This window comes from Ips typographus, linkage group LG3 (assembly GCF_016097725.1).
Source record: "Ips typographus isolate SLU linkage group LG3, UJ_Ityp_2.0, whole genome shotgun sequence".
NCBI lineage: Eukaryota > Metazoa > Arthropoda > Insecta > Coleoptera > Curculionidae > Ips > Ips typographus.
This window is the reverse complement of record NC_138424.1, coordinates 8874795-8898902: the sequence shown is the minus strand read 5'-3', so window position 1 is coordinate 8898902 and position 24108 is coordinate 8874795. Positions and strand designations below refer to the sequence as shown.

General features: G+C 34.1%; 1 protein-coding gene across 2 annotated transcripts in view; it reads right to left on the bottom strand.

The window, feature by feature from the left end:
- Positions 1-24108, bottom strand: part of Smr (nuclear receptor corepressor smrter) — a 90249-nt gene that overhangs the window by 30758 nt on the left and 35383 nt on the right. The window lies entirely within an intron of this gene.

Below are 24108 nucleotides of genomic sequence, written 5' to 3'. Positions count from 1 at the left end.
CAATTTCCGGTAGCATTTCACGCGATCGGAAAAAGGAAATTATCAGTACACCGTTCATGTTACCACTCAATATTTCATCGGGACTTTGAATTTTAATACCCGACCAACCATAACCTATATTTCGATCCTCAAAGGGACAGCGAAGAGGGGGGGGTTTTAAATTACCCGTTGGACACTAGCAGACCTTTAAATAACATACAATTTTGTTATCGGTCGTAGCAAAATTGTCCAATCCCCAACATCTATTAAAAATTAACGATAACCTATAAATAGTTTCGGATGACGTCAGTGTTGTCTTACCAATTTGCAACCGAACAAAAGCGGCCACATTACGCAAATTGTCTAAACCAAACAAGTAAACAGACATCGGTTTTGTTTAACCTCAATTTTATCCCTGCCTGTCGGAGCTGTGCAGCAGGAGGCAGGTTCAATGGACTTGCAGCCTGCACGGCCTCTGCATTTTTTCCTTTTACCAACCGGCCCGGAAAATATTGTTTATACAGGCTGGTTGTTTGTTGTTGCTATTATTAACAATATAACGACCCGGGAAGGCCATTGTTGCATCGGCCTTTGTTGTATGTCGGTTCGCTGCGCTTTTACCATTTAATGGAGTAAAATGGAAAATGGTTCGTTTAACTTTATTGTAGTGTTGGGAACCAGGACATTATATTATACTTCGTATAAGTAGGCACCCTGTTGTTTCGTCAACTTTTAGATTCATATCTTTTCTACATACATTTAGTTTGTATAGAGAAACTACTATACAGGGTGGGGGTCATTAGTGCGGGAGAGTCTTGAAGGTAGTCGACTGGATATATTTGTATCGCAACAATGTTGCACAACATGCTGGAAACTTATGTTTTCTGAATAAAACGTGTTTTGCATACATACATTTAAACAAGCATAGCAACACCCTGTGGGGTAATATTGAACTGACTTATCTCAAAATGTACGTCTATACTCCGCTATTTATACTTGCGTCAACTAATTCTACTGAATTTTCTCTATTTTTATAGGTGCAATATAAACTTCTTTTACTAGTGAAAATAAGAGATTTACCACCATTCTTTTTAGTTAGTCAAGTTAAAAACAAAAAAAGACGGTTATTCAATCAATTATTAATAGTTCTTAAAATCTTCCCCCCTTTTTTGACTACTATTGTGATTGTTGACAATGGTGAATAGTTGGAACATGCATTTGTGTGTTTTTTTTATATAGAAGTTCTACTTTTTGGACTACTTAATTGAGTTTCTGTCAATAATCAACTTTAGGCTGGCAGCAACCCTGTACCTCCAAACTGTAAGTCATTCCTTTTCTGGGCTGGAATGGAAACAATCTCTTCTCATGAGGTAATTTAAACGGTAACGCATTGTAATGTGTTTCAACTAACATAGATTTTGGCTTTTACAAAGGTGAAAGGAATGTAAATTTTTTTCTGTCTCTACAAATTAATAATTTAACAAAGAACAGTAGCATTCTCATAAATGAAAGGCAAAACTGTGAAATGGTCGACCAAAAAGCATGTTATCAATAGAAAACAATGATGCAATTTAACTACGCATGTATTTTATGTTCAGGTCAGAATTGGAAATCCAAAGGTGATTGTAACCATAAGCCTGTATTTTACTGATCAAGCTGAACATTTTGGTGGAACCTATGACAAAACGCAAAATAGTCGGATATCAAAAATCCAAAACAATTAAATTGGAATTGCTAATCCAAAAATACTTTTAGTGTTTGAGACTTGTACGTGTAATGAACTTCATTGTCATACCACCTTCAAAGACTTTATATAAGAGATAATAACAGTATATCTAAACAATACTACCACATAATACAGGGTGGTCCAGTTTTAAATGTGAATAATTCACCAATCCATAGCCAATTAAAAAATAAGTTGACATTCTTTATGTCATTTTCCTGAAAAGTGCTTCCTAAGGAAAATACAGTCCTTCAAATTTCTGTTTAAAAAATCGTTTTTTTTGTCATAACTGTCAGACCGTTGGAGCAATATTGATCAAATTTGAAACAAGCACTTTATTACACGTTATTACGGTCAAAGACCCAAAACTAACCCAACCCAACTTAAAAATTGTCTTGGAAACGGAAAATTCACTTAAGAAGTTTAAAAAATATTATTGTAGCCAGTTTTCATAGTTTCCAGACAAACTAAAAGACTTTAGTTTTGAAAATTGAATTAGAAAAGATAAAAATTTCAGAAGCTTAAAAATTATGTTTGTAACCAGTTTTCATGCAAATCGAGAGACTTTAATACTAAAAATTGACTTGTAGACATAAAAACTACTTTTTCAAGAATTTGTTACTACAAATTCATACATTTAAACCTTAAAAATTGATTTGAACCCCAAAATGTGACTGAACTAATGAAAAGTGACATCAGAAGCTTAAAAATTGCATTTGAAGTAAGTTTTCATAATTTGAAGACAAATTTCAATATTTTAGTCTTGAAAATAGTCTTAGATGCAGGACATTGACATTAGATTCATGAAAATTGTCTTGAAAACGAACTTTTCGTGCTTTATACTTTGCTTTTCATTTTCTTCGAATTCTGGACTATTTTTAGTGCTTCAAAACTGCTTTCAGCTTGGAAAATCGACTTTCAAGACTATCTTCACCAAGTTATTGACATAGCAAACTTAAAAAACAATTTTTACATTCTTCATAGACTTAAAATGGCATTCCAAGCTTTGTCACTATTAAATCGACTTCTAGACACCTCAGTGCTAAAAATTCGGGTATTTCTTAATAAACTAGACTGTTTTTAGTGTTTTAAGGCTGTTTTCAGTGCCTCAAATCGAGTTTCAAGACTATCTTTACAAAGTTTTTGACTTATCAGGCCTAAAAGCCAGTGTGTCCACTGACCATAATTTTGAAAATGTTATTTCAAGCTTCTTTACTATTAAATTGACTTCTACACTCATAGGTGCAATAAATTGTAGCACCTAAGAAATTCAGACTGTTTTTAGTGCTTTTTAAGACTGAAAAATCGAGTTTAAGACTATTTCCAAAAGTCAAGTTTCTTTAGTAACAAAAATAAAAAATTTTGGTACCAAATGCTACAATAATAGTCTTGAGAACTAATTTTTAGAAATAAAATAGTCCGAAAATTTAATTTACTTCTTGACTTGTTGAAAGTTGAAGAAAATTGAGTTGTACACCAATTAAAGTCTTGAAAATATACTTTTGAACTCTCTTTAGTCCTAGTAAGGTCCGTTCTAGCATTAAAAGTCAACTTTTATATTATTTTTAGTAGTAAAAAATGAGTTTCATGCACAATACAATCTTTTTGATTTCCGGACTTTTTTTAGTTCTTGAATGCCAGTTTCAGACACTCAACCAGGATGGCTGTCTGAGAAAGCGAATCATAAGACCATTCCTAGTAGTAAAAAAGTTTTTAGCCTATTCAGTACAAATTTGGACTTTTATAAGTATTGGATGTTCAGTTTTAAACTATAAAACGATTTTTTAAATTGAAATTTGGAGGACTGTATCTTCCTTAGGAAACGTTTTTCAGAAAAATGACACAATGCAAGTCAACTTATTTTTTGATTAGCTATCAAATGGGGAATTATTGACACTTAAAACTGGACCACCCTGTATAATATACAGTAATTCTGTAGTTAAATGAAAATTACCCAACAAAAACAATATTATCAAATTTATTATTGATTGTGCTTAGCAAATCCAATTTTGTTCGCTGATTATAATTTTTTATTATACATCAGAACAGTGCAGTTTACTTATTTTTCTTCATTTACTGGAAGAGTTGTGTAATTTAATTTTCTGTCACGAAATCGTCGTTTGATTGGTTTTAAGCTGTGAAGATTGGGGAAGGAAACTCATCCCAGATACGTGTCTAATCAATTAGAGACTAAACCAGCCGGACTTAACTGAAATTTAAGCGGAAGAAAACGTCCATTCTCCACCGAACAGAACAGAAAATAATTGCCCTCGCTGAAGCAATTTGCCACCACATAACTTAACCCAGTTATTTGTAATTTATTTGTAGCGTGCAAGCAAAAACCACACTCTCATCCCACCATTACAATAACCATCATCTAGATAAGGTAATTATCCCACGCAACTAATTCTTATACCTGATAACAATCGGCAGATTAACGGTGTGGATATATTTAAAAATTACTAAAAAAAGTACATTTTATTTGTTTTGAAAACTAAAACAATAACATGTGGTGTTTTTAGCACAGATTTAGTGTGTGTTATTTGTAGAAAAAAAATTTATACGTTCCACAGTTTTTAAAAAACCGCTGCGAACAATTTTGTACACTAATTCCTTGTAATGCCTAGTAGTTAATAATGGGCCTGTCCTACAATTTTTTTTATTTCATAACTACAAAGACGGATTGAAAATATTATACCCGTATTTTTTTGTTTTCAAAAATATTAAGTCTAAATAGAAAAAAAATGATGATAAAAACTACATTAAGCTCATGTTTAAAACGCCCGCCGCCGGTGACGTACTACACTACCAACCAATCAGCGACAAGAAGTGAAACAGATGGCGTGCAACAGCCAATAAAATCGCCCAGAATTACGTACGTCACATGCGCGCCAAAACAATCTTTTAAAGTTAATGGACAAATTCAAACTAATGTAGGAACATTTACGACCATAATTTTTTCTTCAAGAATATGAAAAATTAGTTTTTTGATCCTATTCTTTCGATTCCAGTCATTAAAACAAAAATTTATGATATGTGGGATAGGCCCATTCCCAATAAGTAACCTAACCTAACAATACCCACTAATTTTCCGAATTACCAGGACTGGAGAGTCTAAAAAAACCTTTTTTAATAAGAAAATATGCCTGCAACAATTTAACCAGAAGTAGATATCAACTGCTGTATAGTTTAAATGGGACACCATGTATATTATTGCATTTTTGGATTCTACGTTATACTCTAGACATATTTTGTGTATTAATGACATACACTTACCTGTATCCGTTTCTGAGATATTTACCGTTCTATGTGTAATTTAATATATGCAGTTTCCAAAAAAATAACTTTAATTTATGCATATCAAGAAACGTTTTTTTCTTGGTGTTTGTGCTTTGTCGTGTTATACAAGGTTTATTCTAAGAGTGGGTGAAGAAAAACGATAAAATATATATTATACAGGATGGTCAAAAAAAACAGCTCAAGAGGTCAGTTCTGAAAAAGGACGTTTTTTAAATTAAACACTCCTTTTGTCTGATTCTCTGTTCAAAATTAAGGTAAGTTTGTATTAGGTCACTTATTTGAAAAATGTATCCTTTAAATTGATACATTGAACCACCTTGAAACTGTCAAAATAATCGACTTATTGAAGGTTAAAGTAGTAGCTGTCAAATTCAGTCAAAACTGCCTTAATTGTCAAACAACTCGTTTATTTGCAAAACTTTTTATAAACTTTTATATGTCAACGGATAGAAAATATAATGGGCTTTCCAAAAACATAACCGATTGTGTTCATAGGGTGCTTCGTTTGGCCGCCAGAGGGCTCCAAAGCTGAATAAACGTTTTACTTGACTGTAACCACTCTAACTTCTTTGAGGGATTTTTTTTTTAAATCAGTCAGGTACGGCCCTGATATTTGGCACAAACCTAGCACAGTAAGTGTCAAATTTAGAGCCGTAGCAAAACTGTAGAAATAAAATTATTAGTCGATTTTCGCTTGCACTAAGTGGCCAATATAACGCAAAACCCATTGGAATAGTGGTGGCTTTTCAGGCAAATTTGACCCTTACGAAAATTGTCATTTTCAAAATCGGTTTTTCAAGAAATTTCTATGCATTATCGTAGTAGACCTAGTAGCTCAGGTAACCGTGTTTTCTTAATTTTCCATGGTCAAATTAGCCCTAACCGGTCAAAAAGTGCTTCTGGGGCACCCTGTTTGTAAACCGTAAATAACACGCGTATTTCTAACACTTTGTATATACTTTTATATGTCGATGGACAGCCAGTGAAATGAGCTTTCCATTGACGTAGAAAAGTCGGTTGGTTAGTGGTACCGTTTGGCCACTAGAGGGCGTCAACTTTGACCAATTTTTTTTTGGTGTATCCTTTTGTTTAATACTCAAAAACCCGCTTAGTTGCACTATTTTTTCTAGAGTTTTATACGTCAATGGAGAGCCAATGGAATGAGCTTTCTAAAAACTTCCCAACATGGGTTGATAAGTTAGACGGTTTGGCCGCTAGAGAACATCAAAGTTAACTATCATTTTTATGACTTTTTTCGTGCATCCTTTTCTTCAATCTTCAATAACTCGTTTATTTGCACCATTTTTAGTAGTGTTTTATACGTCAATGGATAGCCAATGCAATGAGCTTTCTAACAGTCTCCCAATTTGAATGAGTAAGTTAGACGGTTTGGCCGCTAGAGGGTGTCAAAATTGACTAATTTTTTCATGACTTTTTTGGTACATTCTTTGGTTCAATCGTTAATAACTAGCTTATTTGCCGCACTTTGTATACACTTTTATTTGCCATTGTATAGCCAATGAAATAAGCTTTATATTGACGTATAAAAGTTGATGGGTTAGTGGTACGGTTTTGTCGCTAGAGAACGTGAACATTTTTAAAAGAAAAATTACAAAATTCATAATTTTTCATTGTATTTTTTCATAAAAAACAAGGATAATACTATATTTTGTACACGACCACTGTCCATTACCAATGCCAAATGAAGGGAAAACTTGTTCTTCTTTTATGTAGATATACTGTTTCTTTCGCATCCTTCGAGCAAATTTGTACTTGTCGTTTTGACAGCCTCTACTATTTCTGGTGGGGTGCAACCTGATTCCGCATCACTAACCGAACTAACTTTCAACAAGAATTATAGCGGAAGAAAATAAAAAATCGCCAAAACAACTGAAATATCAATTTATATGTGCGAATTAGCAGTAATTGCAAAGACATAAGTAGATGTCTACATTCAAGAAATGTCGCATATTGCATGTTTCATGCAATTATTACCACTCTGACGTTATCTGACTTTCATTTAGTTTCTGTCAACTCGCTAAATATTAGTACATTATTGGTTGGTCCTGGACAAATACATTAATACAGTCAGGCATTGACGATGTTTATTGGATTAATACAGTTGTCGTCACAGTTGCCTCATGTCTTGTCCCAGCTGGAAAATAAATTCAAAATGAAGATCTCACATGATGGATTTTTGGGGACCACCTGCACAAGACCAATTCTACAGTATTGTAACGGTAAAATTATCATCAAAGCTATTACAGAGTCAGTACATTTCGTGAATTATACATGACGGCCATCTCTGACTTAAATAATGAATCGATCAATTAAAGTCAACCTAACTTTTACGGGCAAACCCCGCTCGTAAATGTGGTTTTAAAGAAAGCATTCCGGGAACCACCGCAGACATACGGGGCCAAACCAGAAACGTTGACACAGCATTAAATGTCGGTCGCTGTAAGCATTTTGTACTACCCATTCCGGGAAAAACCAGGTCATTTACGGAACCCGGCACAACTAGACGGTACCCAGTACCGGCTTATAAAAAACCGCGTTTCTGGTCGTATCAGTCATGGTAAACAACTACGACCTTCCTTACAGAGGCATCCAACTTTTTCCGCGCAAACTGCATTTTACTTCTGCAGCGGCAGTTTTCAAAAAATTCCACCCCTCTGCCGACGCTGCGTTTTCTTTCTACTTCCGTTTTTCCTTTCAATTGAAAACTCCAAACAGTTTCCCCCAAAACTTTTCCGGCTTCCCCCACCCACCCCGAACTCGGTAAGAAGTGGGGGGAGCGAGCTGCGTCCTTGTCTGACGCGAACAAACCCGATATCTCCGTTTCTGGTTTCGTCATCAAGGTCGTCCATCCCCGTAGCAATTCAGCTCTTTTCCATGATGGCCGCCGTCGTTCGACCAATCACAAGCTTACTAGCGCGACGTAGTTGCGTAAGCTCCGCCCTCCTCGTAGCATTTTCACTGCTACAGGTCATTGATATTTCGGATACGGCAAGGAGAACGTTGAGTCTCTACGTTTACGTTCGCTGGTTTTTCAGCTTGTAGCGTGGTTGTGAATTAGTTTGGATAAATACAAATAATGGTAAAGAAAATGTTAATAGTATGCAGAAGTTGTTCACAAAAGTATCTGTTCACAATTCTTAATACTTCAATTTACTACTTTTTTAATAAAAATAGATTTAGTATCTATCCACTTTGGCTTTAGCTACAAGTTAGGCAGGTTTCGAATGTACAGGGTGTTCCAACTTTTAGTCGAAAAAATGCACCAGATGCTGGAACACAACAGAGTAAAAAAAATCTTTATACAACCACGATTGTTCCTAAATGCTTCGTTTTCAAGATACAGAGTGTCAAAGTTGTAATAAAAATTGAATAGTGCAAATGTCCCAAATGCCTTTTAGTTTAATGTTGTGAAGACACAAAAATACTACTTTTAAAAAAATCACCCTGTATTAAAATGAATGTTTTATCAGCCAGGCTTTCTAAAGTAAAAATATTTAGTTATTAACTATGCACTTCAATAATTGTTAGTACTGTACTTAAACTTTAGTTAATTCACCCTACACAGAGTGTCCCAAATTTAACTGGAAGAATAAGCATTTCCGAAACAATAAGAGACACAGAGTGGGTTGCGCATTTGGTTCCCTAATAATAAACAAATTTTCAAAAGTTGAAAAACTCGAACAGTTTCGGAGATATACAGCAAAAATCAAAATTTTCAAAAACTGTTTTTATTTCAAGTGATAAAATAAAAAACACAATTTTACCATTTCCACAACTGGGTGCCATCAAATTCATAATCCAACATTTCAATTTTTGAAAACCCATCATCAGATTTGTTTTTTCAAAACAACCTTGTTTGTAACTTTGACATGCCCTCGGATATGCTAATCCCAACAATATTTTCTGAAATTTTAAGTTTACTATAGCAGTGGGGTTTTGACAGAAAAAAACATACAATTATACCAAATTTTAAACAAAAATCGTCCTGAACTGCTAAGTAGTCTCTTTAGTCATTGAAATTAGTACAAAAAGATGGCCCAGAATCGTATATTGACCGATCTTGTATCTCATACAAATTACCCTGCTCTGCCTCTTGTTTCTAGACAAATTTGGGACACCCTGTACAGTAGCGAACTATTGGTAGGGATTGATTGACTGGGGAGATACTATGCGCGGCTGAATTATATCAATTTGAGTGAGCTGATAACACTGCTCACTGTTCTGGAAAACGTTAAAGTGGAACTCGGGACAATTGTTCATATCGCCCTCGTGCGATAAGACCATCATATCCACCCTTGTTGTACTAAAGTTCACTAAACTTAGGCTTCATAGAAGCGACTTTGGAGGAGCTGAATCGATTTCCAAGGATCCGGAATTACCCGGAGTTTTAGGGAGGGCGATTTCCGCGTCCACTGTATACTATTTTCAGGCTGCAACCCATAATAAAAGTGACCTTGTATTTTTCCGGCTGGTGAAACGAAAATTAAGTCACGAAGCCCCTCGTGCTCTGCGGTTTACCAACCAAATTCCGCTTTTTACTTTACTCTGTATACATGGAACAAAGGAAAATCCGATTAGTCGCAGCCGGGGTTCCAACGCATGAGGCGGACTTCCTGAATTACCGCCCGATTAACATCTCAAAGTGGAAAATTTATGAGCCCCGTTGTTAAAAAAGTTCCGTTTCCTGTTATTTGGAAAATTAGTTTTGCATGATGCGATCCAGGAAAAAATGGAGGAAAACAATAGTGGGAGGGGTAGAGACAAAAATTGACCCTGAATTCGAACTACTTATACACGAATTGCTTTGTACAATAACCTTCAAACTACAGACGTTCTCGAACCAAAAATAAAATTACAGCAACATTGTCCGACCAAATTGGTACTCAAATTTTGCATGTGTAGACGTAATTGGCTAATTAAGGTTGGCCCGATCGAAATTGGCAAATTGCGTCTCTGGGAGACCAATTTGAGGCATGGTTTTTTACTTCAAAATGTACTTTCCTTAACGAATGTATTCAACTCCTATCTAGTAAGTAAAGTCATCATCTTTTTTATAACAGGGAAATGTTAATTTTTTTGCATAGACATGACAAAAGTTGATCCATGGTCTAAAAATATCTCTGCAGAATGATCTACAGTCTAAACTATAGGATATACTGAAATTGTAGAAAGTTTTGGGAGAAATGTGGATTTTATGTTAAAATGGAAAACTGATCACAGATTTTTAAGAAAATTTAACAAAAAAGTACACGATTTTCAGACTATGAAAATTTAAACTTGACCCAGGTTACCAATAACCGAGCCAATACCAAACAAATAGTCACCAGTAAACACACAGAGCAGGTTTAAAATTTTTATGTTTTTATGACCCCTTAAACTTTATAACTTTTTTATAGGTGATATTATCTCTTTGGTACTAAAAACTAGCCAGAATAATTACGAAAACACAGAGTTTTTTAAAGCCATATCATAACCGACATACAATGGATGGTGATGTATGATTATGCTGGTCGTTACTCAAGACTTTTGACCTTCCTATTTAGTATTTTATTTTTGACAAACATTAAAAATTAGATAAAACCCACAAAACGTGTATTGAGAAGTTTAAGTAACAGAGAAAATAACAGAAAATATTTATTTAATTATTTTAGAGATGACACGCAAACTATCTTCCTAAAGCTGTAATACTTCTGTCTTTTTCGAGTCTTTTGCATGAAAAATACGGAAAAACCAGAATTTTAGTAAAAAAAAATAGGAATTTAATCCTGAGGACTATGGTTGGCAAGGCAGAGAAAAATTGCAAACATCTTTACAGATGAACCAATTATCAATTAAAACACTACACCAACATAGTGCAGGATCGCATTTTACTTGACTGACTTTTCTAGAAAAGTAAGATAATTAAAAATGAAATCTGAAAGAATCTCTGTCCGCTGACAAAGACTGCAGACTGACTTTGTTGAAGAATATTTGTCATATGTCATTTTTCTAGAATTACTGTTGTTTAGTTTAAAACCACAAGCAAAACTAATGTCCGGTGTAACTAGCTTGGAAGAGCAGCTAAAGATGAACATCCAAGACTATCTAGAACCAGTAAAAAGTCATCATAATAAATTAAAAACATTTTTGTGACATTTGTTTTCTACAGAATTTTACGCAGTGGTGCTTGGTAGTACTCAAAAATTAGTTCGGCTATTCAGTATTGTTACAAATCTATAATTTTTACGACAGGTACTGTATAAACCGATTTTCTAGTGCAAATCTGTTAACAAAACAACAAAGGCTCGTTTGTAATGGTTATTCGTAAACCGAAAGAATTCCTTTTCTCCGATAATTCCATTTTTGATTGGACCAAACAAGAATTGGTCATTACTCTACTTATATTGTAGTAACAAATTTGAAGTGTACAGGATGTTTTGACAGGAATGGCGTATTTTTAAGTTATGTCACGAAACTCAAGTTTTAGGAGATGTTTAGTGGCAAAAACTGCATTTTGATTAGTGTGATGACTGAGTTAAATTTTCCGCCATTGTAAAATGTTCTGAAAATCCTCTGAATAGACAGAAATTCAAAATTGCATATTTTTTTCTAAATAAATCGACAGAATTATTTCAAGGTATTTTATCTGATAATAACATACTGATGAATCAAATAATTAAAAAAAAATCACTGAATCAATCATCTCCTTATCAAGTTATTGAGAATACAAATGTGTCAATAGAATCTTGAAGTAAATTTAAATTAATTTTAATTTAATGAAAGGTAAATTAGCGCTAGATGTTACCAACTAACTACTTTCACATTTTGTTTCCAACTCATGAGCAAGCAAAGAGAAATATTACATTGTTGGTCCTATTTAATCAACCGACCAGTCATCACTCTGTTCACTCATTAAATTTTTCACCAGGACAATAAGGATAAGTTCACTGTGTGATTTTTGTGAACGCCATTTTAGGAGTACCATAAAATTTCTAAACTAAAACCTAACTCTAAAACTTAAGAATATTTCTTTTTTAGCTGCAGTTGTGATGTTAATGGTTAAATGATATTTGAAAAAGTCAAAATAAATAATGAATAAAGCTTTTAGTTTTTTCCTTACATAGTATCATACCACTCTTAGAATAAATATTCTTTACTACTAAAAACAAAGTTACTATTAGAAAATATGTGAAAAACTATTCTACATAAATGTCGGTAGGTAGAGTACACTACTACTAGAAGGTATTTTTGGTTTTATTTTTAAAAAACAAGGGTTATATTATAACGTGTTAACGTTAATACGTTACGTGGTTTTTAGAAAATACAAAAATTTGCAGCTACTTCCATAACGCAGATATCTTTAACTTTCATTCATTGGACTTTCTTGTTTAACCACTGGGACAAACTGTTAATTTACTAGGAATTGACCCTATAATGCTACAAAAATAAGTAGCAATATCACAGTTCCAAATTCCTGCAATTTTCTACTTTTGAGATCCTTAAGTTACCTAGACTCCTATATTTTCACTTAATTTATGTAAAAAACATCAACGATAGTCAAACATTTGGGTACACCGACCGCATGTCCTGACAGATATTCTCAGAAATAACATGGATCCGCGATAATTAAAAATTCCCACAATCTCGTCCCGAAATCCATTCAGTTATATTTATCCAAGGAGCCGTTAACATCAATTTCCAAGAAATCACACGAGTTTTCGATTGTGTGTGTACGAGATGTAGGCCACCATATTTGCCCATCACGGCATCTGAATCGATCTTGGGTCAACATTTCGAAACCCATCAGGTTTATGCGCCTTTTTTTAAATATCGGAATTGATTCACAGATTTAGATTATAACTGCTCCGTGAGGCAATTTTATGACATTTAAATAGGCTTTGTACAGTTAAAATGTTAAGCTTCTAGACAAGGTTAGAACCGGGACATCACAAGGGAGTTAAACGACCTTTAAGAACCATGGGATTAAAATATCATTTTGATAATGAATATTACTGAATTTATTGCTGGTTTTATGTAGTATTTTGTTTCAGTGGAACAAAAGTTCAGGATATTAACAACATCTGACAATCAGCCCTAGGGTATGATAAAACGTTTACATTATCGCAACAAACGATAATGTGATGAAGAGTTGAAGGTAACCTTTACCTTTATCATAATAGAGATAATGAGAGTATTCTATCACAGGCCTGATTGCCAATAATCGACGTTTGGTTTATGATGGAAAGAAGCGGAAACTGCGTTTCAAAATTTCATTCAAGCTAATATTGATAACATGACTATTTAATTAGAGATTTTGATACACACTTTAGATAAGGCTTCATATTATTTATACAGGTTAGTTATCTAAGAAACTCAACCTGTAACTACCAAGAAGTATGTTTATGAATGTACTTTACACAATATGCAGACATCAAAAAAATCAAATCACGTGTCCTGGCTCTTTCAACTAAAAAAGTAATCGACTTTACCATTTGCACATAATTTTTTTTTTATTGATAAATGGTTCTGCAATGGTATCTACGATGAGAAAATCATTGGGGCACATCCCAACGAATAACGGGGATAGTTAAACGACACAGCAACTTTCCTGTCTAATGCATTTTCCATCTGTATTTCGATAAACTTGGACGACATTAAATTTTATTTCATTCGCCACTGTTGAGAGTCAAATAAATCGGAAAGCTTCTAAATGTGGTAGAACTATTATTGAAAACACTGAAATGTCTTTCAAAATCTTTAAAATGAAAAGTTTTAAAGAAAAAGTCGTTACAATTGAGCAACTTCCAGTCACTTTACTATTTTTCAAAGAAATCTCGAAGTTGTGTTTGTTCGGCATTTATTCAATAATACCTACTCAAGTCAATATTTTGTTTTATGTTATTACAATGCCAGAATTGCAATTTTAATTTTCTGGAATCTCCTGATTTTGTACGATTTAAGTTTGAACCCAACTCATTTATCAATTATATTTTATTCAACTTCTTCAGAAGCTTTTATTTCTAGTCGACTATTTTGTATTAGCACCAAACAGAATATAATAACAATGCTCAGAATGTCACCGTCTAAAAGTCAACAAACTGACATTTCAACTGTTTTGGCATTATGTCCCAATACTCGATCTGGTATCTATGGTACAAAAAAGACTGCACTTTACAGTCTAATAAACTTGAAAATTGCGCTCTTAGCTTCGTATAATCGATAATTAGACTGAATTATAATTTACAATTTTAGTCACACTAAAGCTAGTCATTTTTTTTTTGTTCAAACTGCCCACTCACGCGATGTGACTAACTTTCCCCCCAATGATTCACTAGAAAATGTGGAAGGAACCCAGGTAAATAAACCGTAATAACGGTTTTAGCTTCGAATCATAAAAAAAGAAGGTAATCATCAATTTCTATGTGCACCTATCTATTCCTAACACCACACAAAAATTAGTTATGCCACCCACAAAACAAATCGTCATCAATACAGGTGACGAATCGAGATTTTTTCATTGTTAGAAAACTTCTCAAGGCCAGCAAATTACCGAACACTTAAAATTATTTCGTTCTGATGACTCAAAACGTCTTACCCAACAACTTCCACAACGTCACAACCAACTAGTCAGCTTACCTGAAACAAAAGAAAAAGAAACTGTAAGAAACATTCTTTACTTAAAAACAAACACCCTCACACTGACCCAAGTAACAGAAACTTAGGGGTGAATCAGCCCCTACGAATAAAACTTTCCAACTTTGCATTGCCCTTGGTGTTAAGGGGCGGGGAGGAGAGTTTCACCCCCGTGTTTTTTTTTTTTTTGAAGGGAGAGAGAGATAGCCTAGGGAGGTTGCTGGTGCGCTGTTGCCACGTTGCAGCTGTTGTGCGGAGGGAATGCAGCAACGACAATAATAGAATCGATGCATTAAGCTTATTTGAGTTGTGCAGCGACAGGCAATAAACACCTCTTCGAAAAAAAAATAAATAAAACAAAAACGGTGGTTTTTTGACCTTGTGCAAACGTTTATGGCTTCATTATCTTTTATGAAGGATGTGTGTGCTTGCTGTGTAAATTACGACTATTATCTCACGTTAAAGTTATTCTTCACGACCGCGATAACGCTGGATGGCGTTTCCATTTTAAAATTCCTATTTTTAAATACTGAACTGAAAACCTGTTTTAACTTCTTTAATTTCCAGGAAGTTGTAAGGTTTTGGCACCCAATTTTAAATGGTAATGAAATAATTATACTTTCCTGGAGAAAGTAAAATAAGTAATTTTGCCTCCTGACTCAATTGCTTGGCTGGGCATTGAAGCGACCAACTAATTATAATGTGATCAGGGTTTTCAATTAAGAAATTCTATAAAACACCCTGTAATTTCTTTAAAAGCGGTCTTAGTATACAGGGTATTCCGAGGGGTAGATCGCCGAGGTAATTTGGTGTACACACTCCAGGTATTATGAGGCACTTACGATGATGATTATTACGAAGCATTATGAGGTATTTTTAAGGTATTTATAAGGCATTTGAGGGTATTTTGAGGCATTGTCTGTATATTTCAAAATGTTTTGTGATATTTTCATTGGAATTTTGAGCGAAATAAAACCTAAATAAAGGAAATTTTGCGATATTTTAAGGAATACATTGCAGTAGACAATATAGTGTATCAATATAACAAAATTGACTGAAAATTGAACAGAACAGCATAGGCACATGTAATTATTATGCTAAAATCTTTGCTACATGATATTGAGTTTAAACAATATTTATTACAAATTATTATAATTATTTACCAATTTTTCAACATTTAAACTACATTTTTAAGGTCACGTGACTGTTTTTGACAATGTCAACTAGCTTTTACAGTGTTGCAAGCTCAAAATTGTATTATGAGATTAACGTCACGTAACGTGTATTTTACAATTTCAGCTTTTACAACTGTCTAAATTTAATTTACCAAATGATCAACATTTAAAGAACATTTTAAAGTCACGTGACTAATTTTGACAGATGTCAACTGGCCTTTACAGTGCTGCAAGAACATGCAGAATTGCATTTTCAACGTCACGTAACGTGTATTTTGCAATTTAAGTTTTAACAACTGTCTAAATTTAATTTACCATTTTTTAAAGTTTAAACTGCGTTTTGAAGTTTACGTGACTGTTTTTGACAATGTCAACTGGCCTTTACAATGTTGCAAGCTCAAACTCTGTCTAAATTTAAATTACCAATTTTTCAACTGTTTCTTTTAAATGATAAGTGTCTTTATTTGACACGTGCTAACTTGGTTACTATGACAGTTAGAAGATTCGTGCAAACGTCAAAAAATATTTTTTGTTTGTCAGAATTTGGAAAAACAGTCACCTGACATTAGAAAATCAATTTAAAGCTTTATTTTTTTAAAAAATTGGTAAAACCTTTACGTTGTCAACTAACCTAACCTAAAAACTGTGACGGGACATTTAAAAAAATTAATTTTAAGCTTTTGGGTCTTTAAAATTTGGAAAAAAAAGGCACGTAACTTGATGAAGTCATTATTCTTGAATCATTAATCCTTATCGACATTTTGACAATAGTCAAAACTCATGTACAAATTGTAAAATCAGACATGCTACTTAATCCAACCTAAAAACTGTCACGTGACCATAAAAAATAATTTCAAAAGGGTATTTCATCAAGATTTATCATTATCCTAATACCAAGAGACATAACTAAATTTAAGAATGTGTAAAATTTGAAGGTATCCTGAGGCAGTTTAATTTTAAGGCAGTTTGAGGCATTTTATGCAGTTTTAAGCGTGTTTTTAAGGCATTATCACTATAAGGCATTTTGAGCAATAATAGAAGCATTGTGAGTTATTTTAAAGGCATTTCAAGGTATTTTGTATGCAAAAAGGCATTTTGGTGTACACAAAATTATCGGCGGTCTAACCCTCGGGGTACAAACATGCAACCCCCAGTATTCTTCCATGTTCACGAGTTGAAGTTTGAGAACGTAAGAAGCTAATTTTATTGATCTTAGTTGGTAACACTGTTACAAAATTATATGACATGCTCCAAAATTAGTCTGAAATTTTCATGTGCCTTCATTTTGAATTAACCCAAAAAAATTCCACACTGGTACATAGATATTTAAGCTTATTTTGGGTCTCAAAAGTTCATTAGTATACTGGGTGTCCCAAATCAATCAAAACGTGAAGTAGAGAGTTCACGTCAATTTTGTTTTTTTTTTTGCTGATTAATTTAGGAAAACCCTATATTATCTAAAAATTCTTAAATTTCCTAACTACCTTGAAAAGAAGATATTGTCCTACTTAAATTAAATTTTGGTGCACTTACTTATGTATTTCTCAACTTTGATGTAACTAAAACTACCTGTAAATTTGTTTTGTCAACTAAAATAAAGTTAGCTATTGTACTATTGTTAATGTACTCACATGGATAAGTGCTCCATTTCCATTATTTCTAATGCTTTCAAACTGTTGTTTTAGCAATTAGTATTCTCCACTATGTTTATAATTAGTTTCATTTCATTTTTTTGTAATTAAGTATGTATTTGTAAACAATTCAGATTCAGTTAGCTGTCAAAATATCAACAGCACAGAACAAAATCCTGTATATTAATTCTGAATGATCACTCAATTATTATAATACCAAAACGTTACTACTATACTGGCCATTTCCCAATAGTATAATATTACTGACAAGTATAAATTATCACAAAAAAGTGCATAATCCAGCTTAAAAGAACAACGTTTTGTGGTTTCTTTCAAACATACTTGACTTATAAATAAAAAAAATATTTTTACTGGAGTTCATAACATTTAATTCAGTCATTCACTAATCCATTCAGATAAAAAAAGTGATAGGTCCTTATCTAAATGAAATATAAAACATTATGAGTAATGTTTGAACTTTGGCTATAAAACTCGATCATTATTCATAAACATCCCACTGACAAATACTTTTTTCTTGCAGCTTTGGGTGGTGCAGCCTAGAAGCAACTTTCAATCCTATAAAACTGGCAGACCATAAGGTAATAAACGGTTCTGAATCCTATAAATAACGAACCAAGAGACATATGCAGGCTTTCAAATGTGCAACTCGTTCATGAGCTCTTTTACGACCTTAAAGTGCCATTCAAAGGGTAATAACAGCATGCAATTCGCACAACAGCTGCACCAAGTCCGTTACGCCATTAAACTCCCACGTAAATGACCGTTTTCACTGGTTTTCACTATACTTAACAAAAATTAACCCTGTGTAGAGTTCAGAGTAAATTATTGTGTCTCCCTTGTACAAATTGCTACGTACATTGAACCTTACCAAGACAGGAACATGATGAACTTTCCACCTTTTCAGGGACCAAATATGGTTGTTCAAAGATAGCCGCCAAGAGTACTTCATACATATACCCAAAGAGTGTCATTAACCATCATTTAAGGCTTTCTTAATATGTGTCAGAGTAATTTTGGTCTAATGACGACGGACTTATATGGATGAAATGGTAACAAGTTAATATAATGCGTCCTCCTTAGTAAACGGAAGACGGAGGTAAAAAAACCTCTTCATCTACGAGCAACAACTGTATTGCTCGATTTGCAGTTTTTCTGTCCTTGAAATATTCTATTTCCTCTTCGGAGCAGCCTATCGATTTTCCATTGAAAGATCAGCTCGGGTGGAGAAAGGTCAACGTCTCAGTATACGCCGTGTTGCGAATATTAAAACGCACCAAGTCGGATTTGCATATTACACAACGACGAAACAGCATAGATGGGTAAATAAACCATCGGCGAATGTTACGAAGAAGTTGTGCGCACCAGGTGCCTCCGCCCCCTCCTGGAGGGACGCCACGTCAGCTTTGTCCGAATTCAACAAGATTATTTTCGTTCGGTAAGCAGCACAAAAAGGAAAAGGTCTGGTTTGCCAGACGTGCATTCCGTGCAGGAGTCCCGTGATCTTAATATAAACACACGATGGCAGGAGTACGAGGGACTGGTTTATTTCAAATGTGAATGCTAAAGTAGGTATTGTCTACTTCAAAATGGTTTGGAAACCCAAATCGTCAGAATAAATGACAAAGTCCAGTAAGTTAGTATTATGTGAACAAGATGTCTCTCGTTTTGACAGGATGTCCAAGATAAGAGATTTCAAGCCCGAGCAGTAAAACTTTGCTATTTAGTCTAAAACTCTTTGCATATGCAGACAAGAGAATCTAACAAAGAATCTAAAATCATAGTATTAGTCAAAAATTTTAATGAAAACAAAAACTACACTTTCTCAAGCTTAAAGTAATTTGGAAAGTCCTCTAAAGACATTTAAATTACTGAAGTTTCTATAATCACTTTAGCTTTCAGCATCAATTAGCATGTTATGAGAGTCATAAAACCAATCAATGATGAGACTATCAAATTTTTAATGTTTCAATAAATTTAACAATCGAAAAAGCTTTTGTTTAGATAACTAGTTCTTAATGTAACTGAAAGGTGCAAACCGCCACCAATTTACTAAAACAGGTAACAAATCGAAAACTTCTAGTTGTTTTGAACAAAATTGAACCAGATTTACTGTATGTTAACTAGATCTGAAAGATCTAATTCAGATATGTGATCTAACTATTGTGGCATAAATAGCTGGTTTGAGTTTCTGTGACCTGAATACTAAAAGAACAAAAGATAAATCAATCAATTAGTTAGTTCGTGTGAGACAATAAGCCATAAGCTCCTACCATAGTAGTCAGAAGATGACTCGATGATTAGACAAACAGGAAAGCCCTTATTAGAAACAAATCCGGAGATTTTCACTCAAATATAGATACAAAACCAAAGAAAGAGACATTGAATTTTCCTTCCAATTAGACTATTATCATTATCTAGTTCTAGTCAGAAGATATGATAGGTAAGGGTTTACAGGCCAAGATTTTCTCCCAAAAAAGCGAAAAAATCTTAAAATTCACCAACAGAAAGTCAGGAAAATAACCGACCACAACCAAAGAGCAAAAGGCACACCAGGCCCTAGATTCTTGAAACAAGAGAAGGGAATTATCAAGAGAAAGGAATACATAATTTGACAAAAACCTGCCATTTTTAACCAGTTCTGTCACATTCTATCAATACTTCTCTTGGAAATTCTACTACCTGCGTACAAGAATTAGGACCCAGAAGTCATGGTGGAGGAATATCGAAAAGTCCAGGGTGTCTATTCTTGAAACAAGGGAAGGGAGTTATTAAGAGAAAGGTATACAGAATGTGATATTATCAAGTCTTCTGTCACGTTCTATCAGCACTTCTCTTGAGAATCCTGTTCCCTGCTTGTGTTGATAGAATGTGAGAGAAGAAGCTGACAATGGCGGGTTCCTGTCACATTCTACAGGTCTTTCTCTTGAGAATTCCCTTCCCTCGTTTCAAGAATACGCACCCTGAAATCTTCCAGAGAGTTCCCCCTAGTAAAAGTGGCGAAAACTTCAGCACATTTCACCAAAAACCAAAGTTCACGCAAAACTATTACTTTTGAAATTACATTCAAAACAAAACGAGCTGAATGGGACAGACAAAAGCAGTTTTTAACTAATATTTTTCCTCCTCAATTTCACCGACCCTCACAACATTCCTGTACGAACACTGTGTATGACTAGAAAATTCGTTTATAATTGCAGCAAAAACGCCTTGTAAGCGTCATTATATTCCGATTAGGAAAAAGTCCGAAGAGTGAACAGACAATTTTTCTGTTTTCTGACCGAGATAATGGCTTTTAAATTTAATGAAAAAGACGGGCGCCCCTGGGACGAGATTGGTGGAACTTTAATGCCACTAAAAATGCAGGATTAATCATTGGCGTGCGGTGAAGGAGAAACACACAATTTTTGTAATACAAAGCTGAAAAAAAAAACCACTTGACATTGGAGATTTGTTATTACATCGGCTGAAATTAGACTCAGTCCAGTGGTTTTGCCCCATATTTTTAGGACAACGCATTAGAACGATTTGGTTATTAAATTAACCCATTCAAACACGCTTCGTTATTGTATTATCGCCCAGTTGCATTGTCCCCGCATTCGAAACAATATTCGCTTGATTTATGCTTATTAAACCCATTGTCAAGTCGCCCCCCCTGTAATGTTTTCACCTGAAATTTCAGTTCCACAACGGTAAATTCGAAATAATATCCGGCTAGGAGGGTTTCTAGTCCGCGTTGAAAGGAAGAAACAAATCGAATAATGTTCCTGGTAAGGCGTATCTAATGAAGTAATTGCCTAATGAGGAACTGGTACAGCTGTAGCCCATAGGCCATAACCTAGAAGGAAAACTTGTTTCCACCATTTTTCCAGCGTATCAATCAGCGACGTTGTTTCACAAAAACCGTGATTGATGAGCAAAACAAAAAAATAGCGAAACAAAACAATAACGGCGATTTGTCACGGACACGACAAGTTTTTAATTAAGAAGAATGGTTAATGTGTCATGGCGTGTTCGACCAACCAACGGTTCATTATCAAAAAATTACTCTCTCCCATTTATGAACAATCATAATTGAAGAAGGGGAAGAAAATGTACAACAATGTAGCATTTGGTATGGTAGTTCTAAACAATAATTTGTCTTTTCAAGAACGTAAACAACTATTAGTATTACGTTGTTGTTAGTCGTTAATAATCCACCTGATGAAACGTTGCACAATGCAGAACAACAATTTGCTTTACTAAATAATACATTTTACTAACTGCTTGTACCGGTATTATTGTGAAATTGTTGTCATCATCAACTTTAAGAAGATTGAAAACTAAGCTTTGGCATTTGTTTTTATTTTCAAGTAAAACCCAAGTACAAGATAATATAATTAGAACTTTTTTTAACGCCAAATCTGTGAAAGACATTGTGGCCCACCAAAAGGTTTCTATCGAGGGGTAAACCGCTGAGTACAATTTTGTACACTAATTCCTAATATGCCAATAATGTCCACTAATTCCTTGTAATGCCCAGTAATTCCTTATAACTCTCAATAACTAACCTAACCTAACAATTACCACTAATTTTCTAAATTACCACACCTTGTACATTATTGCATTTTTGGATTCTACGTCAAATTCATTAATGTCATACACTTTTCTGTATCCGTTTCTGAGATATTTATACCGTTCTATGTGAAATTTAATATTTTCAGTCTCCAAAACAATAATTTTAAGTTTGTATTAGGTCACTTACGAAAAATTGTAATTTGCAAAATCGGTTGTTCAAGAAATTTCTATGCATTACATCGTAGTAGCTCATGTAACCGTAGTTTCTTAATTTTCCAGGGTCAAATTAGCTCTAACCAGTCAAAAAGTGTTTCTGGGGCACCCTGTCTGTAAACCGTAGATAACACGCGTATTTATAACACTTTGTATATACTTTTATATGTCGATGGACAGCCAATGAAATAAGCTTTATATTGACGTAGAAAAGTCGGTTGGTTAGTGGTACCGTTTAGCCACTAGAGGGCGTCAACCTTGACCAATTTTTTGGGGGAATCTTTTGTTTAATATTTAAAAACCCGCTTAATTGCACTATTTTGTGTTAATTTTATACGTCAATGGAGAACCAATGGAATGACCTTTCTAAAAAGTTCCCAACGTGGATTGATAGGTTAGACGGTTTGGCCGCTAGAGAGCATCAAAGTTGACTATTTTATTATGACTTTTTTAGTGCATCCTTTTGTTCAATCTTCAATAATTCGTTAATTTGCACCATTTTTAGTAGTGTTTTATACGTCAATGGATAGCCAATGCAATGAGCTTTCTAACAGTCTCCCAATTTGAATGGATAGGTTAGATGGTTTGGACGCTAGAGGGTGTCAAAATTGACTAAATTTTTCATGACTTTGTTGATGCATTCTTTCGTTCAATCGTCAATAACTAGCTTATTTGCCACACTTTGTATAAACTTTTATATGCCAATGGATAGCCAATGAAATAAGCTTTCTATTGACATATAAAAGTTGATGGGTTAGGGGTACGGTTTTGTCGCTAGACAACGTGAAAATTTTTAAAGTAAAAAAATTTTTAAAGAAAAGTAAAATTACAAAACTCATATTTTTTCATTGTATTCCAACGAAATTCATTAAAATTACCAAACATTATCTATGTTTAAATTCCAATGATAGATGTATAGAAAAATTTAGACGTTCCCAATTCCATTAATAGTTTTCAAAATACCAATGTACCTCCAGTAATGCCCATTAATTCCTAAAGTTTGTACACCATAATGACCCAGCGGTTTACCCCTCGGTTTCTATAGACACTTTCTTAAAATTCTCTTTTCTAGATAACTTTACACCAGGAACATTAGAAAGTCTGAAAACATCACTTTAGTCGGAGCTTTTGTACTCCAAATAGAGTTATTTTAGAGCTTTGAAATGTCGACATCAAACTGTCGAACAAATAAACGAAAAGCTATTCTACGAAATATGTTAGGGAAAAAGAGATAAAACACTTTAGTATTTCGACAAAGGACTGTCCATGACATCTTCCTTTGACATTACTTCAAAATTCTTCTTTTGAGTAGCACTTTTCTTGTCACTTTATACAGGATTTCCGATCAAGTCAGTTAAGGAATTAGGAAAGTGCTCCAGCTAGCTACTTCCGAAAATATCCTTGGCTAATTTGACGAAATAATTCAAAAGGACTGAATCATTATTACTTTAAATTGTTCTCCCTTTATGGTTTTTCAATTCACCCATATTTTCCGTTTAAAATAATCCCTTAATGGTGTTTATATCGTTATTACCAAAATACAAACTATGAAACTGTGTGACATTCGGAAAAATAAAAGTGCAGAGACAAGACAATTACGGTGCCAACTTCATTTATTCCTGTCCCTCCCACCTCCCCCCACTCTGGTTCTTTGTTTCCTGACATCGTTCCCGGCCATTAATCTTGCAGACAAATGAAGGAAGTTTTTTTCGAAAATGTCAGCCGTCATTGTCTGCGGCATTCCGACTCACCTTTTCAACTCGTTTCGTTCTGTAACCCTTTTCAGGTCGGTCTAGAAAAATAGTTGAGAGGTAAATGACTTTAATGACCAGGGACCGGTGCTTAAGGGCTCGGCTACTACTACTAGAGCTGAAAACGT